A 12,759-nucleotide genomic window follows, 5' to 3' on the forward strand; every position below is an offset into this window, starting at 1 on the left:
AGTCCACGAGGCACCTCTGTCCATAGGGATGGATGTGGCAAACACATAAAGAATGCAGCAAGCATAAACATGATTTCCACTGTATCCCAAACACTGGTATTTTCCAATGCAGTCTAAACCAAGAAGGGTAGGAAGTCCAAATAAGAGAGACCAAGTATACATAATAAAAAGAACAGAAATGCACATAATCTCAATGGGATAAGACTGCAGAAGAGCACAAGCAAGAGCCAGATCAATAGGCCAAACCAATAACACCCTCAGTGCTTCGTGTTTCTGTTACAGTCAGTAATGCCCCAGGAGAGGCAGGTGCTACTCACTTTACCCTTATAAGCAAAGGGTTTCCATCTGTGCTCAGGCCCTGAAGAGGCTCTGGAAATGCAAATGCAGGCCAACAATGTCCTTCAAGCCATGAAAGGTTACCAATAGAGATCAGTCAACTGTAAAATGTACACACACACACGTGATGCCATCACAAATCAAAAATATTTGTCGATTTCTCATGCCAAAGTGACCAACCCGCGTGCAATTAAATAGAAATTGGGCTATACACAGTGCATTTCCTGCTAAACTTCTCTACAGCCATTGTAATGAAAGAACATACAATTCCTGCCTTTTAAAACTACAATAATAGTACAAATCATACAAATACCTAACTGGGGGGAAAAAAGAGAAGGCATTAAAAAAAACAACAGTGATTAAAATGTTCTCTACACACAAATTAAAAGTAATCAAAGTTCATGATGAAACATCTTACAATGGACTGCTTGCTTTGTTATGCATAACTTCAGTCTTATTACATGTAAGACTGTAAGAGATTATGCTACAGACAGTTCTGCATCCATCCAGTCAGTACATCCTCCTTAGACTCATGTAGGTAAGCATTTCCCCATCCGAAAGGATTTTTTTTCCTATAAGCAAACTTCAGAAAATTAGAATCTGCAAATTGTTTCCACTTCTACTTCACATATATGGATGCAATGTACCTGAACATAATTCCAAAAAATGAGATAAGGAGTTATGAAAACACCATATGTGTTAACCTTTCATTTTAAACAGCTGATTGTCCTCAAGTCTGTTAAGCATTTTTCTCTATGGAGATATTTCCACCTAAGTGCTAAATTTCAGTCTCAGAAAAACTACGGGATTAAAAACTGCCTTACTTTCTCAGCTGGTGTTTAAGTCGCTACTGAAATTTATAGCTACTGTAATATTTGTTTAAAATGCATGTTTTGGCCAAGTGATCCCTAACTTGGAACAATTTCCACTCTCTCCTGGCTGGCAGCTGATACCTTCATCAATGCCAGAAAATGCTATTTTCTTAAGAGGTGTAGTTTGCCCCTTTGCAATTGCCACTTCGTCTTTTGACTTTGCTGTAAGCATGATGAACTGGCAGATACAGTGACTGATGGCGGCAGCCCAGACTGGACGGCAGAGAGATTAAAAGGTTGCTTGTAGTCTGTGATATGGATTTGAGGGCACACTGCCCTGAGGTTAAGTCACCCACAAACACCCTCTCTAGTGGCCGTGCCTTTCAGCAGCCAGGCACCAGCTGCAAAATTTGCTGGCTTTGTTTAAAGAGGCCCACCTGCTCTAAGAATGACAGCTGGAATGCACTGGGAAAACATTCTGGATTTGGTGTCAGAAAACCAGGGTTTGAGTTACAGCTTTGTTAGGGACTATCTGTGGAACCTAGGAAAATCCACCAAATTCCAATTCAGTTTCCTTACTTACACAGTAACAGTTTTAACACCTGCCTCATGTGTGTGATGATGGAGAGAAATGATGGTGGAGGCTTCCAACTGGTAAAGCAACACACAGATTAAGTTTTCTTCATTCCATTAGATGTCTGCGTTATCCTGCTAGGCATTATGACTGAATATTCTATTTCAAAATATACAGTAGATGCTATTTTTATCTTTAAAAAATGCTTTTGTATGTATCCCATACAACTGTCACCAGGATCAAGAGCTCCTTCACAATGTCCTCAGGGAATACACACCATGCTTGCCATCCATGCTCACAATAGGACATTAAAGGGTCCCCATATACTTTTGCTGGTATTTTACCATGAGAAAGTCAATCCTTCAGGTTGAGCCATTATTTAAAAGCCAAATCCCTGGCAGAGAAATGCAGTGATTTTCATCATTCATCACCCCTTTCAAGTGGTTTTATTTCTCAGACTCTCATATTGCATGCCAGGCATGTATTGGCCTTTCCATATGCAATCTTTAATCATTACAAACAAATCTCTTTATAAAGGAGAATCCTAAAGTTTCAAGAAGGTACTGAAAATGCTCAGTCTAGTAAAGGGGGCAATCAGGTTTCAAACTATCTGATTTCGAAGCTCACAGTCTTTTCATCTCTATAAAGGAGTCTCATTTCTCCACCTTCCTAGTAACTTTAACCAGGTTACCCAATTATAATATCTGTTCTCCTTTTTTTTACCCCTCCGTAGTCACTTCAATCATTTAATTTTCTTTGTAGGTCTAAAACAATCATTAAGACTCTACCATGTGCTATGGTCGCTTATCTGTTTTCTTGTAGATAATGTCCATACTATAAGGAAGATAAACTCATCATTTTTATCATGCCTCAAAGTCTGTTCTAAGAAGCTATACATACTATTTTCTGAGGTGATGGTTATTCTATGTATCCCAACCTGGAGAGAGTAGTGATGTTATCAGCCAGATATTTGTACATCTTTTGAAAGTATCATAAAACAGACTTAGTTAAATGACACAGGAGAGTGGAAAGGTGTCAGAAATAGGAGGGATGGACCCAGAAGATGTAATTAAAGAAGGCTAAAAAACAAAACCAACCTGTTTGCTTGCTGGATGTGGCTCTCAACTTAAGTGACAGTAATTATCTCCAACTCAGAGTGTTAAAAATACACATATATGTAAAACTATAAGCAGACATCCTCAGGTAGTTCAGCCCTGTCTGCCATAGACTTTTTTGAGAAACCATTTTCCAGTGGCACAGGTGGGTAATATGCTGCATTTCTCAGTATCAGGCAATATTCTTTGAAATTCATTAGAAATTCACATGGCACATTTCATTCATCTGTTTAAACATCTGTTGGTCTATGCTGCTCAACTTGATTTTGTGTTTTAACTCCCAAAGCTTTCCCTTCTAAATCTCCGAAGTTGTGTTTTTTCATGTCTTAGTTTTACAAAATGCCAAAAAGATAATGTACATCCTTATCAGAAATAAAGCATTAGAAACAATAATATCATCTGAAGTCTTAAAATAGTTATGGTCATTTAAATTACTGTATTAAAATGATTTACATGTGTAAGGTACACAGGCAAATAAGAGGGAGACTGATGCATTTCAGTATCACATTATTCTGGGCAACCAAAAATTACTTAGTTAAAACCACTTTTAATAAGTATATAAAGGCTAACAATAAGGATCTGAAGTCTTACCCAAACTTTGACTGGAGCACATTCCATTATTGATTTTAGCATTATAATCAAGAGGTCACCCTTCTTGGTACATGCATCCAAGCTCTGGTAAATTCACAACTGGTAAAAAGCGTTTTATCTAATTTTGCTGCTAAGGTACCAGTAGGGCATGCTGTAAATACCAGTAGTATGTGCTGTAAGAGTGAAACAGTACCTGTGCAAATGGCTATATTTTTCCATGTTTGTTTAAAAACACGTGGGCTGCCATTTACTTTGTTTTGATTCATTCTGAGAAAAGAGAATTTGAGAACGACTGCTATTGAAATATACTTAAGAAATAGAAAAAAAAGTTTCTGCCTCATTGCCATTTAAAAATTCCCTCTACCCTGTTCTGTGTCTTCTTAAATCCATATTTGTTTGGCTGGCATCCATTTATCACATGGCCAAGTGGATTACCTGTATTTTCTATTTTCTTTATGTTCTGGCGTTTGTGGCCTCACCAATGGAAGAGACTACCTTTCGGGACTAGCCAATTATTGGAGACACCAAAGGGCTAGGCTGGAAGCAGGCCTTTCATATGTAAAGAAACCAATCTTGAGCCCATACCTCTCTAATCAAACACTCATGCGCCAAGACAATATTCCCCCTATTCTAAATCAAGCCAGGATCATTTAACAAACAATTAGGAACAGCTCCTTTGCCCCAAAGCCTACCAGCATTCCTTAAACTGGCCAGTCCTAAGCTGTTGACCACATCCTGCCTTGTCTCCCCCAAGGAGGCCTCAATAAAGGCCCTGGCCTGGGCTTTGTTTTGCTCTTTTCTGCCTCATAACTAAACCTGATGCTTCTCCACTTGGACTGGCATGATTTGGCTGCACCCTTCTCATGGGAAATGTAAATAAGAAAGTCTTCCTTCAATGGCATCATTCAGTCACCTTCATGAACTAAAATCCTGAAGGTACAATCACTGATACACCTCTTATCCTCTGTAAATGTCACTGTCCCTGCCATCTGCATCGGACCACAGCCAGCTTGCCTCTCTCTCTCTCGGTAGAGATTCCTCATGCCCATTGCAGTCAATCCCTGCTCTTAACCTCATCTCCAGACAACTACTGATCTGCTTTCATAACTAAGTTTGTCTTTTCTGGACACTGCACAGAAAAAGCATCATACGATATGTAGTCTTCACATCTGGCTTCTTTCTCATATCATAATGTTTTGAGGTTCATTTATGTTGGTGCTCATTCTTTTTTATAGTTAAATACGGTTTTGTTGTATGGCTATTCAATATTTTGCTTTTCCACTGATTTTTTGATAGGTAATCGAATTGTTTCTAGTTTGTGGCTACTCTAAGTAATGCTTCTAGGAGCATTTGTATACAACACTATATTTGGACATGTTTTCATTTCTCTTGGATAGATATCTATGACCAGAACTGCTGGGCTGTATGATAAACTTAATTATTTTTGAAGCTGCCAAACTCTTTACCAAAGGGCTGTATTGCTTTCATCCATGCTAATAGTGTATAAGGGCTCCAGTTTCTCCCGCTGTCCCCAACACTTGGTCTCCTCTCTGTCTCTTTAATTGTAGCTATTCCAGTGGTATAAAGTACTTTCTTATTATGGTTTAATTTGCATTTTCCTAATGACTAGAATTTTGAGCCTCTTTTATGTGCTTATTAGCCATTCCTACACGGCCATTCATCTGTCTTCCTTGGTAAAATGTCTGTCTATTCAAGTCTTTATTTTTTTTAATTGAAATATTCACTTATTTTCTTTTCTCTCCAGTGGGAAAATTAGAATTCAGAGCTGCTGCAATATATTATATAAAGTGTCTAGCTTTCATAAAATAAAAATCATGATACATGAAATGAAATAGAAAAGCATGATCTATTCTAAGGAGGAGAAATAGTCTTGTGAACTGTCTGTAAGGGCCTTATATATTAAACTTGGCATAAAAAAGCTCTACATCAGTTATTTTGAATATGTTCATAGAACTAAAAGAAATCATGTTCAAATGATTTAAATATAACTATGACAAAAATGACTTTTCAAATAGAGAATATCAATGAAAACATAAAAATTATCAAAAAGAAAAAACAGAAAATTCATATCTGAAAAGTATAATAACTGAAATTACGAATTCACCAGACAAGCTCAACAGCAAATTCAAGATATCAGAGGAGGAGTCAGTAAACTTGAAGGCAGACCAATAAAAATTACCCATCCTGAAGAACAGAAAGGAAAATGAACATTAAAAAATGAGCAGTCTCAAAGACATTAAGGACATCCTCAAACATTCCAACATACACATAATAGGAATCCCAGGAAGGGCTGAGAAAAAGGTGGGTAGAAAAGACATTTGAAGAACTAAATAGTTATAAACTTCAAAATTTGATCAATTTAATCTACAGATACATGAATCTCATAAAACTCCAAGTAGAATAAACACAAAGACCTCCATATCTAGCCACAGAGTCAAAATTTTGAAAGACAGAGATAACTGAATGAATCCATCAAGAGAAAAACAATTCAGCATGCACTGATAACTAAAAATATGATTAACAGCGTACTTCTGTTTATAAATAATGGAGGTTAGAAAGCACTGAGATGCAAAGAAAGTGCCAAAAACAAACAAAAAATAAAACACAAAACTATTAAATGAGAATCCTGTATCCAGCAAAAATATTCCTCAAAAATATAGGTGAAATAAAGATAATCTCAGATACAAAATAAAAGGATCTGTTACTAGCAGACATGCTTTACAGTAAGTACTAACAGAAGTCCTTCGCGTTATAGGAGATGACTACAATGTAGTATATATGAGGAAATGAAGACATTAGAAAAGAGAAACTTGTAGGAAAATATAAAAGACTATTAATTTTTCCTCTTCTATCTCATAACTGATTGAAAAGACATAAAACATAATTATAAAATATATGTATATTTTATATATGATATCTTCATGTATGCTGCTGCTAAGTCACTTCAGTCGTGTCTGACTCTGTGTGACCCCATAGATGGCAGCCCACCAGGCTCCCCCGTCCCTGGGATTCTCCAGGCAAGAACACTGGAGTGGGTTGCCATGTCCTTCTCCAAAGCATGAAAGTGAAAAGGGAAAGTGAAGTTGCTCAGTCTTGTCCGAGTCTTAGCGACCGCATGGTCTGCAGCCTACCAGGCTCCTCCATCCATGGGATTTTCCAGGCAAGAGTACTGGCGTGGGGTGCCACCACTTTCTCCGATCTTCATGTATACTTGTACATAAAATACGTACCTGGGAGTGATGAGAGCAAACCTGGGCAAAAATGCCATAGACTCTTACTGCTCTTACCCAGGGTTCAGCAGCTTTCTTCAATAAAAGCTTATCAAAGTACTATGTACCTTTGAGCAATTTCCAGATTCCTGAAATGGCTACTTTGTCAATTTCGGGGGAGATTTTTGTTTTTTGTTTTATTTAGGGAAAGGATTTGCCAGGTTCCTCAGACCACCATTCTGGAAGTCCCTACACCTCTTTTTCATAGCTTCACCAGGAATAGGTTAAACCATAAGTGGTATTAAAGTTCAGCTTTCCACAAAACTTAATTTTTACAGAAAAATAAGAACCTGACCTGGGAATAAGTTAAAGAACTAAAAGTCTTGTGAATGATGTGCTTTTGAGAATCTTTCAGCTTGCCAAGGTCAAAGGTATTCCAAAGTTACCTCAAAAAGTGAAGAGTCTCAAACTATGAATGAGAATTTGCTGCAAGTTTTCAGGAATGTAAGAAATAAGGGCACCGCTTTAGCGGTTGCACGACGAGGACATATGGAGAACAGAACGCTCTTCAGAATGCAATAGGAGGTTCAGCACTCAGAAAGCAGCTCTCCAACTCAGAATCAATTTTAGAAGTCATCCTCTCAAGCAAGTTGTTCACTGCCCTCTACTTCGGTGTGTGTGCCCGTAGCTTCGCTCTGTCTCTGCTGTTCCTGTGCTCTCTCCATCAGTTAATAGGACTTCATTCATATTTGTTCTACTCCACGGATTCCATTAACTCATGACTTTCACTGGCTCATGCCTTCTTTATTTTCCTTTTTCATGTCTCTGTCATTCTTTCCCACCTGGTGTTTGTGACGTTTCAATACTCCACGTCCAAGCTCCACAAAAAATGAGTTTTATAGTACAGTGTTTCTCAAAATCTAATGTGCATCAACTTAGAATTTCAGTAAAATGAACATTTTTGATTTGGAAAGTCTGGGGTGGGACTGAAGATTCTGCAAGGTGATACTGGTGTTGCTTGTACAAGGAATCATGCTTTCATGATCAAGGCTGTAGTCAGCGCTCAGAAAAAGGTTCAGCTACTGGGTGGAGCTCTTGGAACAATGCCTTACGGCTTTTGCATCACAGATTAACCCGCCATCAATCAGCTCTGAGCCAAGTCATAGGACTATGTGGTACAAACCATGGTACTCTAGGTATAAAAATACCCATGGCTCTAGAGGTGGCAGTCTATAGAATCTGGTACAAACAAATGTTAATGTTTTACTAAATGGTTCTTCTTTTTATCTTTGCTGATCAAGGTGAGTAACTCACTTTCGAACTTAATGCGTCTGTAGAGGGCTATTGGCCAGGTCTCCATGGTACCAACATCTCCCAAGGAAAACACAGTGTTAGCTTTTGTATAAATGGCACTATTTAGCTGTGGGTTTTTCTTTCTTTCTCAGTCTCTCTTCTCTCTCTTGCTATTTGTTTTCATGTTGGAACTAGCTGTCTAATGAAAACAATTATAGATTCTCAAATTAATTTACTCTTAGAGATAACAGCTGTAAGGGAATAAATGAACAACAGTATTCTGAAATCCACAGGACATGACAAAGCAGGAAAACAGGAACAGAGAAGCATATATTCCATGGGATTTAAAAAAACAATCACAAAACAAACAGAGAAAATATTTGAGATGAAGAAAGACAGGGAGAAATGAAAGGTAAGAACAGAAAAAGTAAAAAGAGATGCATTGAGAAAGAGGATTACCTGCTTGCCCTCTTTACTCCCAGCCTATTTTCTGTAAGTTCATATATGGACAAATTAACTGTATTTTTATATCTGTACAGAATGAGAATATATGAAAACAAAACAAATCTCCCCAAGAACAGAAGATAATATGGATGATAAACATGCATATGAAAACTTTTTATACATTTTGTCTGTTAGAAATGGAACTGAATTTAAAGTATTTCATACCTACTTTGTCAGTTGGCAATTAGAATTCTACAATTTTAAGATAATTATTAATATATAGAGTCCTTTGTACACTATTCAGTACCTACTCACTTTAAGCATAGCGCTCTCTATCTCTGTTCATCAATTTATCTTTATATTATTTATCACTATAGTTTATAATGCTCGTTCATCCTTTTAAATAAATTTTTATTAAAGTAAAGATGTTTTACAATGTTGTGAAAGTTTCTACTGTGCAGCAAAATGAATCAGCTATCAGTTCAGTTCAGTTCAGTTCAGTCACTCAGTCGTGTCCAACTCTTTGAGACCCCATGAATCGCAGCACACCAGGCCTCCCTGTCCATCACCAACTCCCGGAGTGCACTCAAACGCATGTCCATCGAGTCGGTGATGCCATCCAGCCATCTCATCCTCTGTCGTCCCCTTCTCCTCCTGCTCCCAATTTCCCCCAGCATAAGAGTCTTTTCCAATGAGTCAACTCTTCACATGAGGTGGCCAAAGTACTGGAGTTTCAGCTTTAACATCATTCCTTCCAAAGAAATCCCAAAGCTGATCTCCTTCAGAATGGACTGGTTGGATCTCCTTGCAGTCCAAGGGACTCTCAAGAATCTTCTCCAACACCACAGTTCAAAAGCATCAGTTCTTCGGTGCTCAGCTTTCTTCACAGTCCAACTCTCGCATCCATACATGACCATTGGAAAAACCATAGCCTTGACTAGACGGACCTTAGTTGGCAAAGTAATGTCTCTGCTTTTGAATATGCTATCTAGGTTGGTCATAACTTTCCTTCCAAGGAGTAAGTGTCTTTTAATTTCATGGCTGCAGTCACCATCTGCAGTGATTTTGGAGCCCCAAAAAATAAAGTCTGACACTGTTTCCACTGTTTCCCCAGCTATTTCCCATGAAGTGATGGGACCCAGATGCCATGATCTTCGTTTTCTGAATGTTGAGCTTTAAGCCAACTTTTTCACTCTCCTCTTTCACTTTCATCAGTAGGCTTTTTAGTTCCTCTTCCCTTTCTGCCATAAGGGTGGTGTCATCTGCATATCTGAGGTTATTGATATTTCTCCTGGCAATCTTGATTCCAGCTTGTGCTTCTTCCAGCCCAGCCTTTCTCATGATGAATCAGCCATACATATGCATATGCTGCTGCTAAGTCACTTCAGTCGTGTCCAGCTCTGTGTGACTCCCTGGTGGCAGCCCACCAGGCTCCCCCATCCCTGGGATTCTCCAGGCAAGAACACTGGAGTGGGTTGCCATTTCCTTCTCCAATGCATGAAAGTGAAAAAGGGAAAGTGAAGTCGCTCAGTCATGTCCGACTCTTAGCAACCCCATGGACTGCAGCCTACCAGGCTCCTCCGTCCATGGGATTTTCCAGGCAAGAGTACCGTACCCTCCCTTTTGGACTTCCTTCCCGTTCAGGTCACCATAGTGCCTTAAGTAGAGTTTCCTGTGCTATATGGTAGGCTCTCATTAGTCATCTCTTGTATACATAGTATCAGTAGTATATATGTGTCAATTCTAATCTCCCATAAATACAAAGTAAAATTACACAGTTTTAAAATGAAATGAAATTGTAATTTATAGAGACATGGATGGACCTGCTACTGCTAAGTCGCTTCAGTCGGGTCCGAAGAGTGAAGTCAGAAAGGGAGAAACAAATGCCATATCTTAATGCATACATGTGGAATCTAGAAAAATGCCCCTTCATCTTTTAGTTAAATTAATGAGATGGGCCAAACATTGCACCACTGCAAACAGAAAAGGACTCATTCATTTTTATGCCCTGGTGCCTGATGCAGTGCTTGGCTAAACACCCACCCCTAATCCAGTGTGGATCTGAGTCCTCAGAGACTTTTCTATAAAACAAGGGGCCTATACAAGGTGTGCCCTAAGGTCCCCTTCTTCATTACATTTAAAATGCAGATTTAGCCTGAAAGCTTAAAGAAAATTGAGAATGACCTATTTAATCACCATGAGGAAACACATACAGCTGAAGTATCATTTTCCTGCTCACACATGGCAGCAATACAAAGAGTGTTTGCACCAATGATAAGCATCTCCTCTGAAACCTCAAAGCCAGAAACATATATTCCATCTATGTCCCATGATCAGCAAGCATAAGGCTGGCATATTTTCTTTGGAATGTAGAAAGTATTTACAGCCATGCTGGGCTTGGCAGAAGTTGAAGCTAGCCAAGGCCTGGTTCTGATCATTTACAGCTGCTTCCCAGTCTGCTGTCATCCAACCAGACTCTAATGAACCCTAAGCCAGGCCTGCCTGCTGCGGCTTCCGAAAGGGGTGGAGGTAGCAACGCCTCTATTAAATCAGCCTTCTAGTTAGTGAATGAGAATATTGTTGCTGGAGTGTTCTCATCAACTAAACTAAACACAACTAAAGAAAACCTCTCCCTCCATCTCTGATGGATTAATTATAAGACAACAGTAATCTCTTTTGGACGAATGAAAAGATGTGGGATAACAGAGCTATGTTTTTCAATGGACAATGGTGGTTACAATGGAAGAAACAACACAGATCACAGAGCTGTGGACAAGTTTTCTTTAGAACTGCAACAATTTCAATAAGCACAGTCTACAGAAGTAACGAGTAAATACTTCTAATAGGGTGGATTTCAGAATATTCCTGAAGAGATTAGCATAAAGATCAAAGTGAAATAATACATGACCTTTCACAATATGATCATGAATTTGATATACAGTTAGAAACGTAAGAAAATCATATTACAATATAATCTTCCCTAAATCACAAGCTCTACAACATGCAACAAAAGACCTGATGTATAATTGATGTCAAGATGAATATCTGATGAATTATGGAAGGAAGGAAGGCAGGAAGGAAGGGAGGGAGGAAAGGGAGGAAAAAAAAAAAAGAAGGAATGTATTCTGCTCAAAAATGTAAAACCACAACTAGAATATAGTAAAGAGTCAACAAGGAAAATCATCTTAACAATTCATATCCACCTTCCTTACAATAATCTTGTTTGAATTGTCATGGAACAAAACAGCAAGAAAAATCTAGCTGGGGTATTCTGAGAGGGAATTAATCCTTGACTTTGCTAGACACATCCATTTTGCTACTGAGACTAGCCTAATGTATAAAAACAAAGACGGCAATAGAATGTCATTCTAAAGCACCCTTGAAATCTGAACGCATTAAAATAGATGTATTTGGAGAAACATGTGAGCCTTTCATCACGTATTAATGGCAACAGGATCATATTAGGGCCTGTTTAAAGGGTTCCACAGTTATTCTTATTTAAAGGCTTGTGAAAGATGAAAAACAGTGCCCATATAGCAATATGTTGTAAACATAACCTCATGGATCTAATAAATGCTGCCCTCCAAAGCAGTCTTGACAGAGGGTGGTTATTTTTAGGCATTAGCTAAAAGCATTTTAACATAGGATTAAGATACTGCAGTGGCCTATACATTTTTAAAAGCTAAGAAATCCTTGAAAAATGTTTCTTTTATTTTTTCTTGGGAAAGTAATAGAAAAATACCATGTTCAAAAGATCTATATTTCATAAAACAAGAGAAAATTATAAAATATGTGTAGGAAAGTATAACATGAATATTTACTTTATATGCATTTATAAATAAAATGAATGACACCAGAATGGCTAAAAGAGAATGATTTAGATCTACTTATGCGACCTGTGGCAAATACTTTGTTTGTCTGGGCTTCCAGCTCTTCCATGCTAAAAGAAAGAGAAGGCTGGCTATGTTTTATCTAAGGCTATTTCCAACAATAAAACGCTATGGTCTCAAATATCTGCAATTTGATATTTCAAATAAGGTACCATAATGGTACCAAAAGAAGAAGAGTCTTGGTAATATTTTTGGAAAGCACAGACTCAAGACAAATGCAGCATAGAAATCTCTAAGATGACACAGATCCAAATGTAGCAAACATAATAAGGTAGTATAATTTAATATGATGACCGTAGTTCAATTTATTCCCTATTTTTGCCCCGAGTGAAACCACTGTAGGTTTATTTCTAGAATCTGCTTTTGAATAGCAAATTGTAAGTCAAAAATAATTACAGAATATTAAATATCCCAATGGCCTCTGTGAACTATGTCCTAAAATATTCTTCTCAGCTTTCCAGAAAAATCGTCAGG

The 12,759-nt window shown here is 38.0% G+C and overlaps 1 protein-coding gene across 3 annotated transcripts in view; it reads right to left on the reverse strand.

The window, feature by feature from the left end:
• The window catches only part of PRKG1 (protein kinase cGMP-dependent 1), a 1,428,274-nt gene that overhangs the window by 932,681 nt on the left and 482,834 nt on the right, over nt 1–12,759 (reverse strand). The window lies entirely within an intron of this gene.

This window comes from Bubalus bubalis, chromosome 23, assembly GCF_019923935.1.
Source record: "Bubalus bubalis isolate 160015118507 breed Murrah chromosome 23, NDDB_SH_1, whole genome shotgun sequence".
NCBI classification, from domain to species: Eukaryota; Metazoa; Chordata; class Mammalia; order Artiodactyla; family Bovidae; genus Bubalus; species Bubalus bubalis.